Here is a 17,464-nt window from a genome sequence, read left to right on the forward strand (position 1 = left end):
AGTTGTGTCTGAGTTCACATTGTCATTATAGGGTATTGTGTGTATTGAGGCCAAAGAAGGTCTAATTGCATTTTCGTTGTCATTTTTGGCACCGTAGCAACTTTAGTGCTGCGGGTCTTTGAAGGCTCGTAAAATCAAAACGGTAGCACTAATCACCACTCTTTCGTGAACTTTTAATCAGAAGGGTTCAATGTCTCTCCTGTAGCAGTTTGAAGCCGAAACGACAAACGCGCTCAGAGGAGATAATGTTTGATGTTTGGTGACCGTTTTGTACAAAAATGTTGTTTTGAAGGAGGAATAACAAACTTCCTGTTGATTTTTGCTGAAGAATGTCAATCTATGAAATGTAGGTCTAGACGAGACCTACATAGAGGTATTTGTTTCATGTCTCTACGACGTTCCTACCGGAAGTTATAAGCAGTTTTGTCTGAGTTTTCCTCTGAGGAGCAGTTTTTTCTCTTTTTTTTCCAAAAATTATGTAGAGCACAATTTTGAGTTTTGGGATTCGGTTTTTTTTTTTATATCACAGTTTCCACCAGTCCCGATGTGTGTGAGAAGTTTGGTGAGTTTTGAAGTATTGTAAGGGGGTCAAATTAGAGGTCAAAAATCAAAAATGAGTGATTTTCGTCATTTTTTGTCTTGAAGGGGAAATTGCCAACTTCCTGTTGGTTTTCGCCCGAAGAAGTGAAATTATGAATTGTAGGTCTAACTGAGACCTACATACAGGTTTTTGTTTCATGTCTCTACGACCTTCCTAGTGGGAGTTAGAGGCGGTTTTCTTCCTAGGGGGCGCTAGAGAGCAATGTGGATTTTTTGGGTTTGGTTTTTTGACTAAAGTCTGCTGGCACACTTTTTGGATTTGTGTAAAAAATTTGGTGAGTTTTGAAGCATGTTAAGGGGGGCGTAGTAGTGCGCAAAGCTGCGGAAGAATAATAATAATTAAAGCTGCAAGCAGCATTGGTCGGGTCCGCCTTCTGGCAGGTGCTAGTCCTAGGTGTCCAATACTTTTGTCCAGTGGTAGTCCTGAGTGAGACCTACATAGAGGTTTTTGTTTCGTGTCTCTACGATATTGGTACTGGGAGTTAGAGGAAGTTGTGTCTGAGTTCACATTGTCATTATAGGCTATTGTGTGTATTGAGGCCAAAGAAGGTCTAATTGCATTTTCGTTGTCATTTTTGGCACCGTAGCAGCATCAGTGCTGCGGGTCTTTGAAGGCTCGTAAAATCAAAACGGTAGCACTAAATAAAAATCTGTACGCATCTTTTAATCAGAAGGGTTCAATCTCTCTCCTGTAGCAATTTGAAGCCGAAACGACAAACGTGCCCAGAGGAGATAATGTTTGATGTTTGGTGACCGTTTGGTACAAAAATGTTGTTTTGAAATGGAGATAAAAAACTTCCTGTTGATTTTTGCTGAAGGGTGTCAATGTATGAAATGTAGGTCTAAATAAGACCTACGTAGAGGTATTTTTTTCATGTCTCTACGACGTTCCTACCGGAAGTTACAAGCAGTTTTGTCAGAGTTTTCCTCTGAGGAGCAGTTTTTTGTCAGTTTTATAAAAAAATTGCTGTAGAGCACAATTTTGAGTTTCGGGGTTCGGTTATTTTTTGAGAGCGCAATTTCTACCAGTCCCGATGTGTGTGAGAAGTTTGGTGAGTTTTGAAGTATTTTAAGGGGGTCAAATTAGAGGTCAAAGATGTAAAAAACAGTGTTTTTAGGACATTTTTGTCAAAAATGGTAAATTGCCAATTTCCTGTTGATTTTCGCCCGAGGATATACAATTATGAGTTGTAGGTCTAGAGCAGACCTACATACAGGTTTTTGTTTCATGTCTCTACGACCTTCCTAGTGGGAGTTACAGGCAGTCTGTTTTTTTTTTTTCCTAGGGGGCGCTAGAGCTCAATTTTGTGTTTTGGGGTTAGGTTTTTATATTAAAGTCTGCTGGCACACTTTTTGGATGTGTGTAAAAAATTTGGTGAGTTTTGAAGTATGTTAAGGGGGGCGAAGTAGTGCGCAAAGCTGCGGAAGAAGAAAGAAAGAAACAAAGAATAATAATAATAAAACCTTACAATTTCAATAGGGTCCTTTCGTCCCATTGCAAAAGGACTCCCTTTGGGATTCCTTTTGAAAAGGTCCTGTGCGGACCCTAATTAAAGCTGCAAGCAGCATTGGTCGGGTCCGCCTTCTGGCAGGTGCTAGTCCTAGGTGTCCAATACTTTTGTCCAGTGGTAGTCCTGAGTGAGACCTACATAGAGGTTTTTGTTTCGTGTCTCTACGATATTGGTACTGGGAGTTAGAGGAAGTTGTGTCTGAGTTCACATTGTCATTATAGGCTATTGTGTGTATTGAGGCCAAAGAAGGTCTAATTGCAGTTTCGTTGTCATTTTTGGCACCGTAGCAGCATCAGTGCTGCGGGTCTTTGAAGGCGCGTAAAATCAAAACGGTAGCACTAATCACCACTCTTTCGTCAACTTTTAATCAGAAGGGTTCAATCTCTCTCCTGTAGCAGTTTGAAGCCGAAACGACAAACGCGCTCAGAGGAGATAATGTTTGATGTTTGGTGACCGTTTGGTACAAAAATGTTGTTTTGAAATGGAGATAACAAACTTCCTGTTGATTTTTGCTGAAGGGTGTCAATCTATGAAATGTAGGTCTAGGCGAGACCTACATTAGAGGTATTGGTTTTATGTCTCTACGACGTTCCTACCGGAAGTTACAAGCAGTTTTGTCAGAATTTTCCTCTGAGGAGCAGTTTTTTTCTCTGTTTTTTCCAAAAATTATGTAGAGCACAATTTTGAGTTTTGGGATTCGGTTTTTTTTTTAGATCACAGTTTCCACCAGTCCCAATGTGTGTGAGAAGTTTGGTGAGTTTTGAAGTATTTTAAGGGGGTCAAATTAGAGGTCAAAAATCAAAAATGAGTGTTTTTAGTCATTTTTTGTCTTGAAGGGGAAATTGCCAACTTCCTGTTGGTTTTCGCCCGAAGAAGTGAAATTATGAATTGTAGGTCTAACTGAGACCTACATACAGGTTTTGGTTTCATGTCTCTACGACCTTCCTAGTGGGAGTTATAGGCTGTTTTCTACCTAGGGGGCGCTAGAGAGCAAGTGTATTTTTTTGGGTTTGGTTTTTTAACTAAAGTGGGCTCTACCCGAGTTTGGATGTGTGTAAAAAATTTGGTGAGTTTTGAAGCATGTTAAGGGGGGCAAAGTAGTGCGCGACGGTGCGGAATAATAATAATAAAGAATAATTAAAGCTGCAAGCAGCATTGGTCGGGTCCGCCTTCTGGCAGGTGCTAGTCCTAGGTGTCCAATACTTTTGTCCAGTGGTAGTCCTGAGTGAGACCTACATAGAGGTTTTTGTTTCGTGTCTCTACGATATTGGTACTGGGAGTTAGAGGAAGTTGTGTCTGAGTTCACATTGTCATTATAGGCTATTGTGTGTATTGAGGCCAAAGAAGGTCTAATTGCATTTTCGTTGTCATTTTTGGCACCGTAGCAACTTTAGTGCTGCGGGTCTTTGAAGGCTCGTAAAATCAAAACGGTAGCACTAATCACCACTCGTTCGTCAACTTTTAATCAGAAGGGTTCAATGTCTCTCCTGTAGCAGTTTGAAGCCGAAACGACAAACGCGCTCAGAGGAGATAATGTTTGATGTTTGGTGACCGTTTTGTACAAAAATGTTGTTTTGAAGGAGGAATAGCAAACTTCCTGTTGATTTTTGCTGAAGGATGTCAATCTATGAAATGTAGGTCTAGGCAACACCTACATAGAGGTATTTTTTTCATGTCTCTACGACGTTCCTACCGGAAGTTACAAGCAGTTTTGTCAGATTTTTCCTCTGAGGAGCAGTTTTATCTCTTTTTTTTCCAAAAATTATGTAGAGCACAATTTAGAGTTTTGGGATTCGGTTTTTTTTTTAAATCACAGTTTCCACCAGTCCCAATGTGTGTGAGAAGTTTGGTGAGTTTTGAAGTATTTTAAGGGGGTCAAATTACAGCTCAAAAATCAAAAATGAGTGTTTTTAGTCATTTTTTGTCTTGAAGGGGAAATAGCCAACTTCCTGTTGGTTTTCGCCCGAAGAAGTGAAATTATGAATTGTAGGTCTAACTGAGACCTACATACAGGTTTTGGTTTCATGTCTCTACGACCTTCCTAGTGGGAGTTATAGGCAGTTTTCTACTTAGGGGGCGCTAGAGAGCAAGTGTATTTTTTTGGGTTTGGTTTTTTGACTAAAGTCTGCTGGCACACTTTTTGGATATGTGTAAAAAATTTGGTGAGTTTTGAAGCATGTTAAGGGGGGCGTAGTAGTGCGCAAAGCTGCGGAAGAAAAAAGAATAATAATAATAATAAAACCTTACAATTTCAATAGGGTCCTTTCGTCCCATTGCAAAAGGACTCCCTTTGGGATTCCTTTTGAAAAGGTCCTGTGCGGACCCTAATTAAAGCTGCAAGCAGCATTGGTCGGGTCCGCCTTCTGGCAGGTGCTAGTCCTAGGTGTCCAATACTTTTGTCCAGTGGTAGTCCTGAGTGAGACCTACATAGAGGTTTTTGTTTCGTGTCTCTACGATATTGGTACTGGGAGTTAGAGGAAGTTGTGTCTGAGTTCACATTGTCATTATAGGCTATTGTGTGTATTGAGGCCAAAGAAGGTCTAATCGCAGTTTCGTTGTCATTTTTGGCACCGTAGCAGCATCTGTGCTGCGGGTCTTTGAAGGCTCGTAAAATCAAAACGGTAGCACTAATCACAACGCCGTCGTCAACTTTTAATCAGAAGGGTTCAATCTCTCTCCTGTAGCAGTTTGAAGGCGAAACGACAAACGCGCTCAGAGGAGATAATGTTTGATGTTTGGTGACCGTTTGGTACAAAAATGTTGTTTTGAAATGGAGATAACAAACTTCCTGTTGATTTTTGCTGAAGGGTGTCAATGTATGAAATGTAGGTCAAAATGAGACCTACGTAGAGGTATTTTTTTCATGTCTCTACGATGTTCCTACCGGAAGTTACAAGCAGTTTTGTCAGAGTTTTCCTCTGAGGAGCAGTTTTTTGTCAGTTTTATAAAAAAATTGCTGTAGAGCACAATTTTGAGTTTCGGGGTTCGGTTATTTTTTGAGAGCGCAGTTTCTACCAGTCCCGATGTGTGTGAGAAGTTTGGTGAGTTTTGAAGTATTTTAAGGGGGTCAAATTAGAGGTCAAAGATGTAAAAAACAGTGTTTTTAGGACATTTTTGTCAAAAATGGTAAATTGCCAATTTCCTGTTGATTTTCGCCCGAGAATGTGTCATTATGAGTTGTAGGTCTAGAGCAGACCTACATACAGGTTTTTGTTTCATGTCTCTACGACCTTCCTAGTGGGAGTTACAGGCAGTCTGTTTTTTTTTTTTCCTAGGGGGCGCTAGAGCTCAATTTTGTGTTTTGGGGTTAGGTTTTTATATTAAAGTCTGCTGGCACACTTTTTGGATGTGTGTAAAAAATTTGGTGAGTTTTGAAGCATGTTAAGGGGGGCGAAGTAGTGCGCAAAGCTGCGGAAGAAGAAAGAAAGAAAGAAAGAAAGAATAATAAAACCTTACAAATACAATAGGTTCCTTTGTAACCAGTACAAAGGACTCCCTGAGGGAGTCCTTTGTACAGGGTACAGGCGGACCCTAATTAAAGCTGCAAGCAGCATTGGTCGGGTCCGCCTTCTGGCAGGTGCTAGTCCTAGGTGTCCAATACTTTTGTCCAGTGGTAGTCCTGAGTGAGACCTACATAGAGGTTTTTGTTTCGTGTCTCTACGATATTGGTACTGGGAGTTAGAGGAAGTTGTGTCTGAGTTCACATTGTCATTATAGGCTATTGTGTGTATTGAGGCCAAAGAAGGTCTAATCGCAGTTTCGTTGTCATTTTTGGCACCGTAGCAGCATCAGTGCTGCGGGTCTTTGAAGGCTCGTAAAATCAAAACGGTAGCACTAATCACCACACTTTCGTCAACTTTTAATCAGAAGGGTTCAATCTCTCTCCTGTAGCAGTTTGAAGCCGGAACGACAAACGCGCTCAGAGGAGATAATGTTTGATGTTTGGTGACCGTTTGGTACAAAAATGTTGTTTTGAAATGGAGATAACAAACTTCCTGTTGATTTTTGCTGAAGGGTGTCAATGTATGAAATGTAGGTCTAAATGAGACCTACGTAGAGGTATTTTTTTCATGTCTCTACGACGTTCCTACCGGAAGTTACAAGCAGTTTTGTCAGAGTTTTCCTCTGAGGAGCAGTTTTTTGTCAGTTTTATAAAAAAATTGCTGTAGAGCACAATTTTGAGTTTCGGGGTTCGGTTTTTTTTTGAGAGCGCAATTTCTACCAGTCCCGATGTGTGTGAGAAGTTTGGTGAGTTTTGAAGTATTTTAAGGGGGTCAAATTAGAGGTCAAAGATGTAAAAAACGGTGTTTTTAGGACATTTTTGTCAAAAATGGTAAATTGCCAATTTCCTGTTGATTTTCGCCCGAGAATGTGTCATTATGAGTTGTAGGTCTAGAGCAGACCTACATACAGGTTTTTGTTTCATGTCTCTACGACCTTCCTAGTGGGAGTTAGAGGCAGTCTGTTTTTTTTTTTTTCTAGGGGGCGCTAGAGCTCAATTTTGTGTTTTGGGGTTAGGTTTTTATATTAAAGTCTGCTGGCACACTTTTTGGATGTGTGTAAAAAATTTGGTGAGTTTTGAAGTATGTTAAGGGGGTCTAAGTAGTGCGCAAAGCTGCGGAATAATAATAATAATAATAATTAAAGCTGCAAGCAGCATTGGTCGGGTCCGCCTTCTGGCAGGTGCTAGTCCTAGGTGTCCAATACTTTTGTCCAGTGGTAGTCCTGAGTGAGACCTACATAGAGGTTTTTGTTTCGTGTCTCTACGATATTCGTACTGGGAGTTAGAGGAAGTTGTGTCTGAGTTCACATTGTCATTATAGGCTATTGTGTGTATTGAGGCCAAAGAAGGTCTAATTGCAGTTTCGTTGTCATTTTTGGCACCGTAGCAGCATCAGTGCTGCGGGTCTTTGAAGGCTCGTAAAATCAAAACGGTAGCACTAATCACCACACTTTCGTCAACTTTTAATCAGAAGGGTTCAATCTCTCTCCTGTAGCAGTTTGAAGCCGAAACGACAAACGCGCTCAGAGGAGATAATGTTTGATGTTTGGTGACCGTTTGGTACAAAAATGTTGTTTTGAAATGGAGATAACAAACTTCCTGTTGATTTTTGCTGAAGGGTGTCAATGTATGAAATGTAGGTCTAGGCAAGACCTACATAGAGGTATTTGTTTCATGTCTCTACGACGTTCCTACCGGAAGTTACAAGCAGTTTTGTCAGAGTTTTCCTCTGAGGAGCAGTTTTTTCTCTTTTTTTTTCAAAAATTATGTAGAGCACAATTTTGAGTTTTGGGATTCGGTTTTTTTTTTAGATCACAGTTTCCACCAGTCCCAATGTGTGTGAGAAGTTTGGTGAGTTTTGAAGTATTTTAAGGGGGTCAAATTAGAGGTCAAAAATCAAAAATGAGTGTTTTTAGTCATTTTTTGTCTTGAAGGGGAAATTGCCAACTTCCTGTTGGTTTTCGCCCGAAGAAGTGAAATTATGAATTGTAGGTCTAACTGAGACCTACATACAGGTTTTTGTTTCATGTCTCTACGACCTTCCTAGTGGGAGTTAAAGGCATTTTTCTTCCTAGGGGGCGCTAGAGAGCAATGTTGATTTTTGGTATTTTTTTTTACCACTAAAGTGTGCTGTACCCGGGGTTTAATGTGTATGTCAAATTTGGTGAGTTTTGAAGCATGTTAAGGGGGGCGTAGTAGTGCGCAAAGCTGCGGAATAATAATAAAGAATAATAATAATAATAAAACCTTACAATTTCAATAGGGTCCTTTCGTCCCATTGCAAAAGGACTCCCTTTGGGATTCCTTTTGAAAAGGTCCTGTGCGGACCCTAATAATAAAGAATAATAAAACATTACAATTTCAATAGGGTCCTTTCGTCCCATTGCAAAAGGACTCCCTTTGGGATTCCTTTTGAAAAGGTCCTGTGCGGACCCTAATAAAACCTTACAAATACAATAGGTTCCTTTGTAACCAGTACAAAGGACTCCCTGAGGGAGTCCTTTGTACAGGGTACAGGGCGGACCCTAATTAAAGCTGCAAGCAGCATTGGTCGGGTCCGCCTTCTGGCAGGTGCTAGTCCTAGGTGTCCAATACTTTTGTCCAGTGGTAGTCCTGAGTGAGACCTACATAGAGGTTTTTGTTTCGTGTCTCTACGATATTGGTACTGGGAGTTAGAGGAAGTTGTGTCTGAGTTCACATTGTCATTATAGGGTATTGTGTGTATTGAGGCCAAAGAAGGTCTAATCGCAGTTTCGTTGTCATTTTTGGCACCGTAGCAACTTTAGTGCTGCGGGTCTTTGAAGGCGCGTAAAATCAAAACGGTAGCACTAATCACCACTCTTTCGTCAACTTTTAATCAGAAGGGTTCAATCTCTCTCCTGTAGCAGTTTGAAGCCGAAACGACAAACGCGCTCAGAGGAGATAATGTTTGATGTTTGGTGACCGTTTGGTACAAAAATGTTGTTTTGAAATGGAGATTACAAACTTCCTGTTGATTTTCGCTGAAGGATGTCAATCTATGAAATGTAGGTCTAGACAAGACCCACATAGAGGTATTTGTTTCATGTCTCTACGACGTTCCTACCGGAAGTTACAAGCAGTTTTGTCAGAGTTTTCCTCTGAGGAGCAGTTTTTTCTCTTTTTTTTTCAAAAATTATGTAGAGCACAATTTTGAGTTTTGGGATTAGGTTTTTTTTTTAGATCACAGTTTCCACCAGTCCCAATGTGTGTGAGAAGTTTGGTGAGTTTTGAAGTATTTTAAGGGGGTCAAATTAGATGTCAAAAATCAAAAATGAGTGTTTTTAGTCATTTTTTGTCTTGAAGGGGAAATTGCCGACTTCCTGTTGGTTTTCGCCCGAAGAAGTGAAATTATGAATTGTAGGTCTAACTGAGACCTACATACAGGTTTTGGTTTCATGTCTCTACGACCTTCCTAGTGGGAGTTATAGGCAGTTTTCTACCTAGGGGGCGCTAGAGAGCAAGTGTATTTTTTTGGGTTTGGTTTTTTGACTAAAGTCTGCTGGCACACTTTTTGGATGTGTGTAAAAAATTTGGTGAGTTTTGAAGCATGTTAAGGAGGGCGAAGTAGTGCGCAAAGCTGCGGAAGAATAATAATAATTAAAGCTGCAAGCAGCATTGGTCGGGTCCGCCTTCTGGCAGGTGCTAGTCCTAGGTGTCCAATACTTTTGTCCAGTGGTAGTCCTGAGTGAGACCTACATAGAGGTTTTTGTTTCGTGTCTCTACGATATTGGTACTGGGAGTTAGAGGAAGTTGTGTCTGAGTTCACATTGTCATTATAGGCTATTGTGTGTATTGAGGCCAAAGAAGGTCTAATCGCAGTTTCGTTGTCATTTTTGGCACCGTAGCAACTTTAGTGCTGCGGGTCTTTGAAGGCTCGTAAAATCAAAACGGTAGCACTAATCTCAACGCCGTCGTCAACTTTTAATCAGAAGGGTTCAATCTCTCTCCTGTAGCAGTTTGAAGCCGAAACGACAAACGCGCTCAGAGGAGATAATGTTTGATGTTTGGTGACCGTTTGGTACAAAAATGTTGTTTTGAAATGGAGATTACAAACTTCCTGTTGATTTTCGCTGAAGGATGTCAATCTATGAAATGTAGGTCTAGACAAGACCTACATAGAGGTATTTTTTTCATGTCTCTACGACGTTCCTACCGGAAGTTACAAGCAGTTTTGTCAGAGTTTTCCTCTGAGGAGCAGTTTTTTCTCTTTTTTTTTCAAAAATTATGTAGAGCACAATTTTGAGTTTTGGGATTCGGTTTTTTTTTTAGATCACAGTTTCCACCAGTCCCAATGTGTGTGAGAAGTTTGGTGAGTTTTGAAGTATTTTAAGGGGGTCAAATTAGAGGTCAAAAATCAAAAATGAGTGTTTTTAGTCATTTTTTGTCTTGAAGGGGAAATTGCCAACTTCCTGTTGGTTTTCGCCCGAAGAAGTGAAATTATGAATTGTAGGTCTAACTGAGACCTACATACAGGTTTTGGTTTCATGTCTCTACGACCTTCCTAGTGGGAGTTATAGGCAGTTTTCTACCTAGGGGGCGCTAGAGAGCAAGTGTATTTTTTTGGGTTTGGTTTTTTGACTAAAGTCTGCTGGCACACTTTTTGGATGTGTGTAAAAAATTTGGTGAGTTTTGAAGCATGTTAAGGGGGGCGTAGTAGTGCGCAAAGCTGCGGAAGAAAAAAGAATAATAATAATAATTAAAGCTGCAAGCAGCATTGGTCGGGTCCGCCTTCTGGCAGGTGCTAGTCCTAGGTGTCCAATACTTTTGTCCAGTGGTAGTCCTGAGTGAGACCTACATAGAGGTTTTTGTTTCGTGTCTCTACGATATTGGTACTGGGAGTTAGAGGAAGTTGAGTCTGAGTTCACATTGTCATTATAGGCTATTGTGTGTATTGAGGCCAAAGAAGGTCTAATCGCAGTTTCGTTGTCATTTTTGGCACCGGAGCAGCATCAGTGCTGCGGGTCTTTGAAGGCGCGTAAAATCAAAACGGTAGCACTAATCACCACTCTTTCGTCAACTTTTAATCAGAAGGGTTCAATCTCTCTCCTGTAGCAGTTTGAAGCGGAAACGACAAACGCGCTCAGAGGAGATAACGTTTGATGTTTGGTGACCGTTTGGTACAAAAATGTTGTTTTGAAATGGAGATAACAAACTTCCTGTTGATTTTTGCTGAAGGGTGTCAATGTATGAAATGTAGGTCTAAATAAGACCTACGTAGAGGTATTTTTTTCATGTCTCTACGACGTTCCTACCGGAAGTTACAAGCAGTTTTGTCAGAGTTTTCCTCTGAGGAGCAGTTTTTTCTCTTTTTTTTCCAAAAATTATGTAGAGCACAATTTTGAGTTTTGGGGTTCGGTTTTTTTTTTAGATCGCAGTTTCCACCAGTCCCGATGTGTGTGAGAAGTTTGGTGAGTTTTGAAGTATTTTAAGGGGGTCAAATTAGAGGTCAAAGAGGCAAAAACGTGTTTTTTTAGTACAAATTTGTCTTGAAGGGGAAATTGCCAACTTCCTGTTGGTTTTTGCCCGAGGATGTAAAATTATGAAATGTAGGTCTAAGTGTGTCCTACATACAGGTTTTTGTTTCATGTCTCTACGACCTTCCTAGTGGGAGTTACAGGCAGTTTGTTTTTTTTTTTTCCTAGGGGGCGCTAGAGCTCAATTTTTATGTTTGGGGTTTGGTTTTGTTATTTTGTTGAATTTTTCGCAGGTTCTGACTTGTGTGTCAAATTTGGTGAGTTTTGGAGCATGTTAAGTGGGTCAAATTAGCGTTCTTTGTGGGGTCGGTAAAATAATAATAATAATTAAAGCTGCAAGCAGCATTGGTCGGGTCCGCCTTCTGGCAGGTGCTAGTCCTAGGTGTCCAATACTTTTGTCCAGTGGTAGTCCTGAGTGAGACCTACATAGAGGTTTTTGTTTCGTGTCTCTACGATATTGGTACTGGGAGTTAGAGGAAGTTGTGTCTGTGTTTTTTTCCTAGGTGCTGCGGCACAGTGGTTGTTTTCTTTGAAGGTGCGTAAAATCACAGCAGCGGATCCATTTCACATTGTCATTATAGGCTATTGTGTGTATTGAGGCCAAAGAAGGTCTAATTGCATTTTCGTTGTCATTTTTGACACCGTAGCAGCATCAGTGCTGCGGGTCTTTGAAGGCTCGTAAAATCAAAACGGTAGCACTAATCACCACTCGTTCGTCAACTTTTAATCAGAAGGGTTCAATGTCTCTCCTGTAGCAGTTTGAAGCCGAAACGACAAACGCGCTCAGAGGAGATAATGTTTGATGTTTGGTGACCGTTTTGTACAAAAATGTTGTTTTGAAGGAGGAATAGCAAACTTCCTGTTGATTTTTGCTGAAGGATGTCAATCTATGAAATGTAGGTCTAGGCAACACCTACATAGAGGTATTTTTTTCATGTCTCTACGACGTTCCTACCGGAAGTTACAAGCAGTTTTGTCAGATTTTTCCTCTGAGGAGCAGTTTTATGTCTTTTTTTCCCAAAAATTATGTAGAGCACAATTTAGAGTTTTGGGATTCGTTTTTTTTTTTAAATCACAGTTTCCACCAGTCCCAATGTGTGTGAGAAGTTTGGTGAGTTTTGAAGTATTTTAAGGGGGTCAAATTAGAGGTCAAAAATCAAAAATGAGTGTTTTTAGTCATTTTTTGTCTTGAAGGGGAAATTGCCAACTTCCTGTTGGTTTTCGCCCGAAGAAGTGAAATTATGAATTGTAGGTCTAACTGAGACCTACATACAGGTTTTTGTTTCATGTCTCTACGACCTTCCTAGTGGGAGTTAGAGGCATTTTTCTTCCTAGGGGGCGCTAGAGAGCAATGTTGATTTTTGGTATTTTTTTTTACCACTAAAGTGTGCTGTACCCGGGGTTTAATGTGTATGTCAAATTTGGTGAGTTTTGAAGCATGTTAAGGGGGGCGTAGTAGTGCGCAAAGCTGCGGAATAATAATAAAGAATAATAATAATTAAAGCTGCAAGCAGCATTGGTCGGGTCCGCCTTCTGGCAGGTGCTAGTCCTAGGTGTCCAATACTTTTGTCCAGTGGTAGTCCTGAGTGAGACCTACATAGAGGTTTTGGTTTCGTGTCTCTACGATATTGGTACTGGGAGTTAGAGGAAGTTGTGTCTGAGTTCACATTGTCATTATAGGCTATTGTGTGTATTGAGGCCAAAGAAGGTCTAATTGCAGTTTCGTTGTCATTTTTGGCACCGTAGCAGCATCAGTGCTGCGGGTCTTTGAAGGCGCGTAAAATCAAAACGGTAGCACTAATCACCACACTTTCGTCAACTTTTAATCAGAAGGGTTCAATCTCTCTCCTGTAGCAGTTTGAAGCCGAAACGACAAACGGGCTCAGAGGAGATAATGTTTGATGTTTGGTGACCGTTTGGTACAAAAATGTTGTTTTGAAATGGAGATAACAAACTTCCTGTTGATTTTTGCTGAAGGGTGTCAATGTATGAAATGTAGGTCTAAATGAGACCTACGTAGAAGTATTTTTTTCATGTCTCTACGACGTTCCTACCGGAAGTTACAAGCAGTTTTGTCCGATTTTTCCTCTGAGGAGCAGTTTTTTCTCTTTTTTTTCAAAAAATTATGTAGAGCACAATTTTGAGTTTTGGGATTCGGTTTTTTTTTTAGATCACAGTTTCCACCAGTCCCGATGTGTGTGAGAATTTTGGTGAGTTTTGAAGTATTTTAAGGGGGTCAAATTACAGCTCAAAAATCAAAAATGAGTGTTTTTAGTCATTTTTTGTCTTGAAGGGGAAATTGCCAACTTCCTGTTGGTTTTCGCCCGAAGAAGTGAAATTATGAATTGTAGGTCTAACTGAGACCTACATACAGGTTTTTGTTTCATGTCTCTACGACCTTCCTAGTGGGAGTTAGAGGCATTTTTCTTCCTAGGGGGCGCTAGAGAGCAATGTTGATTTTTGGTATTTTTTTTTACCACTAAAGTGTGCTGTACCCGGGGTTTAATGTGTATGTCAAATTTGGTGAGTTTTGAAGCATGTTAAGGGGGGCGTAGTAGTGCGCGACCGTGCGGAATAATAATAAAGAATAATAATAATAAACATTACAAATTCAATAGGTTCCTTTGTAACCAGTACAAAGGACTCCCTGGGGGAGTCCTTTTTACAGGGTACATGCGGACCCTAATAAAACCTTACAATTTCAATAGGGTCCTTTCGTCCCATTGCAAAAGGACTCCCTTTGGGATTCCTTTTGAAAAGGTCCTGTGCGGACCCTAATAAAACCTTACAATTTCAATAGGGTCCTTTCGTCCCATTGCAAAAGGACTCCCTTTGGGATTCCTTTTGAAAAGGTCCTGTGCGGACCCTAATAAAACCTTACAATTTCAATAGGGTCCTTTCGTCCCATTGCAAAAGGACTCCCTTTGGGATTCCTTTTGAAAAGGTCCTGTGCGGACCCTAATAAAACCTTACAATAACAATAGGTTCCTTTGTAACCAGTACAAAGGACTCCCTGAGGGAGTCCTTTGTACAGGGTACAGGGCGGACCCTAATAAAACCTTACAAATACAATAGGCTCCTTTGTAACCAGTACAAAGGATTCCCTGTGGGAAGGATGTCAATCTATGAAATGTAGGTCTAGGCGAGACCTACGTAGAGGTATTTGTTTCATGTCTTTAAGACGTTCCTACCGGAAGTTACAAGCAGTTTTGTCTGAGTTTTCCTCTGAGGAGCAGTTTTTTTCTCTGTTTTTTTTAAAAATTATGTAGAGCACAATTTTGAGTTTTGGGGTTCGGTTTTTTTTTAGATCGCAATTTCCACCAGTCCCGATGTGTGTGAGAAGTTTGGTGAGTTTTGAAGTATTTTAAGGGGGTCAAATTAGAGGTCAAAGATGTAAAAAGCAGTGTTTTTAGTACATTTTTGTAAATGGGAAATTGCCAACTTCCTGTTTTGCCCGAGGATGTTGAAATTATGAATTGTAGGTCTAAGTGAGACCTACATAAAGGTTTTTGTTTCATGTCTCTACGACCTTCCTAGTTGTAACAAAAATTTTGTTTTGAAGGAGAAATAGCAAACTTCCTGTTGATTTTTGCTGAAGGATGTCAATCTATGAAATGTAGGTCTAGGCGAGACCTACGTAGAGGTTTTTGTTTCATGTCTCTAAGACGTTCCTACCGGAAGTTACAAGCAGTTTTGTCTGTGTTTTCCTCTGAGAAGCAGTTTTGTCTCTGTTTTATTCAAAAATTGCGCTAGAGCGCAATTTTGAGTTTTGGGGTTCGGTTTTTTTTTTAGATCACAATTTCCACCAGTCCCAATGTGTGTAAAAACAATTTTGAGTTTTGAAGTATTTTAAGGGGGTCAAATTACAGCTCAAAAAGAGACAAATTAGTGTTTTTAGTAATTTTTTGTGTTGAAGGGGAAATTGCCAACTTCCTGTTGGTTTTTGCCCGAGGATGTGAAATTATGAATTGTAGGTCTAAGTGAGACCTACATACTGGTTTTTGTTTCATGTCTCTACGACCTTCCTAGTGGGAGTTACAGGCAGTTTGTTTTTGTTTTTTTCCTAGGGGGCGCTAGAGCGCAGTTTTGATTTTTGGGGTTTGGTTTTTTTACTAAAGTGGTTGGGGCACGTTTTTCTATGTGTGTCAAATTTGGTGAGTTTTGAAGCATGTTAAGGGGGGCAAAGTAGTGTGCAAAGCTGCGGAAAAATAATAAAGAATAATTAAAGCTGCAAGCAGCATTGGTCGGGTCCGCCTTTTGGCAGGTGCTAGTCCTAGGTGTCCAATACTTTAGTCCAGAGGTAGTCCTGAGTGAGACCTACATAGAGGTTTTTGTTTCGTGTCTCTACGATATTGGTACTGGGAGTTAGAGGAAGTTGTGTCTGAGTTCACATTGTCATTATAGGCTATTGTGTGTATTGAGGCCAAAGAAGGTCTAATCGCAGTTTCGTTGTCATTTTTGGCACCGTAGCAACTTTAGTGCTGCGGGTCTTTGAAGGCGCGTAAAATCAAAACGGTAGCACTAATCACCACTCTTTCGTCAACTTTTAATCAGAAGGGTTCAATCTCTCTCCTGTAGCAGTTTGAAGCCGAAACGACAAACGCACTCAGAGGAGATAATGTTTGATGTTTGGTGACCGGTTGTAACAAAAATGATGGTTTGAAGGAGAAATAGCAAACTTCCTGTTGATTTTTGCTGAAGGATGTCAATCTATGAAATGTAGGTCCAGGCAAGACCTACATAGAGGTATTTTTTTCATGTCTCTACGACGTTCCTACCGGAAGTTACAAGCAGTTTTGTCAGATTTTTCCTCTGAGGAGCAGTTTTTTCTCTTTTTTTCCCAAAAATTATGTAGAGCACAATTTTGAGTTTTGGGATTCGGTTTTTTTTTTAGATCGCAGTTTCCACCAGTCCCAATGTGTGTGCGAATTTTGGTGAGTTTTGAAGTATTTTAAGGGGGTGAAATTACAGCTCAAAAATCAAAAATTAGTGTTTTTAGTCATTTTTTGTCTTGAAGGGGAAATTGCCAACTTCCTGTTGGTTTTCGCCCGAAGAAGTAAAATTATGAATTGTAGGTCTAACTGAGACCTACATACAGGTTTTTGTTTCATGTCTCTACGACCTTCCTAGTGGGAGTTAGAGGCAGTTTTCTACCTAGGGGGCGCTAGAGTGCAATTGGGATTTTTTGGGTTTGGTTTTTTGACTAAAGTCTGCTGGCACACTTTTTGGATGTGTGTAAAAAATTTGGTGAGTTTTGAAGCATGTTAAGGGGGGCGTAGTAGTGCGCAAAGCTGCGGAAGAAGAAACAAAGAATAATATAAAACATTACAATTTCAATAGGGTCCTTTCGTCCCATTGCAAAAGGACTCCCTTTGGGATTCCTTTTGAAAAGGTCCTGTGCGGACCCTAATTAAAGCTGCAAGCAGCGTTGGTCGGGTCCGCATTTTGGCTGGTGCTAGTCCTAGGTGTCCCAATACTTTTGTCCAGTGGTAGTCCTGAGTGAGACCTACATAGAGGTTTTTGTTGCAAGTCTCTACGATATTCGTACTAGGAGTTAGAGGAAGTTGTGTCTGTGTTTTTTTCCTAGGTGCTGCGGCACAGTGGTTCTTTTCTTTGAAGGCTCGTAAAATCAAAACCGTAGCACTTATTAAAACGTTTTCGCCAACTTTTAATCAGAAGGGTTCAATTTCTCTCCTGTAGTGGCTTGAAGCCAAAACGACAAACGCGCTCAGAGGAGATAATGTTTGATGTTTGGTGACCGCTTTTTAAAAAAAATGTGTTTTGAAGTGGGGATATCAAACTTCCTGTTGATTTTTGCTGAAGGATTTCAATCTATGAAATGTAGATCTAAGTGAGACCTACGTAGAGGTTTTTGTTTCATGTCTCTAAGACGTTCCTACCGGAAGTTACAAGCAGTTTTGTCTGAGTTTTCCTCTGAGAAGCAGTTTTGTCTCTGTTTTATTCAAAAATTGCGCTAGAGCGCAATTTTGAGTTTTGGGGTTCGGTTTTTTTTTTAGATCGCAATTTCCACCAGTCCCGATGTTTGTAAAAATTTTGATGAGTTTTGAAGTATTTTAAGGGGGTCAAATTACAGCTCAAAAAGAGGCAAAAATTTGTGTTTTTAGTCATTTTTTGTGTTGAAGGGGAAATTGCCAACTTCCTGTTGGTTTTTGCCCGAGGATGTGAAATTATGAATTGTAGGTCTAAGTCTGACCTACATACAGGTTTTTGTTTCATGTCTCTACGACCTTCCAAGTTGGAGTTACAGGCAGTTTGTTTTTGTTTTTTTCCTAGGTGGCGCTAGAGCGCAATTTTGATTTTTGGGGTTTGTTTTTTTTTACTAAAGTGTGCTGTCC

The 17,464-nt window shown here is 40.3% G+C and overlaps 1 protein-coding gene across 2 annotated transcripts in view; it reads right to left on the minus strand.

Annotated features, from left to right (window-relative positions):
* LOC133648230 (rho guanine nucleotide exchange factor 6-like) overlaps nucleotides 1-17,464 on the minus strand; it is a 118,646-nt gene that overhangs the window by 8,067 nt on the left and 93,115 nt on the right. The window lies entirely within an intron of this gene.

This window comes from Entelurus aequoreus, linkage group LG04 (genome assembly GCF_033978785.1).
Source record: "Entelurus aequoreus isolate RoL-2023_Sb linkage group LG04, RoL_Eaeq_v1.1, whole genome shotgun sequence".
Taxonomy (NCBI): Eukaryota; Metazoa; Chordata; class Actinopteri; order Syngnathiformes; family Syngnathidae; genus Entelurus; species Entelurus aequoreus.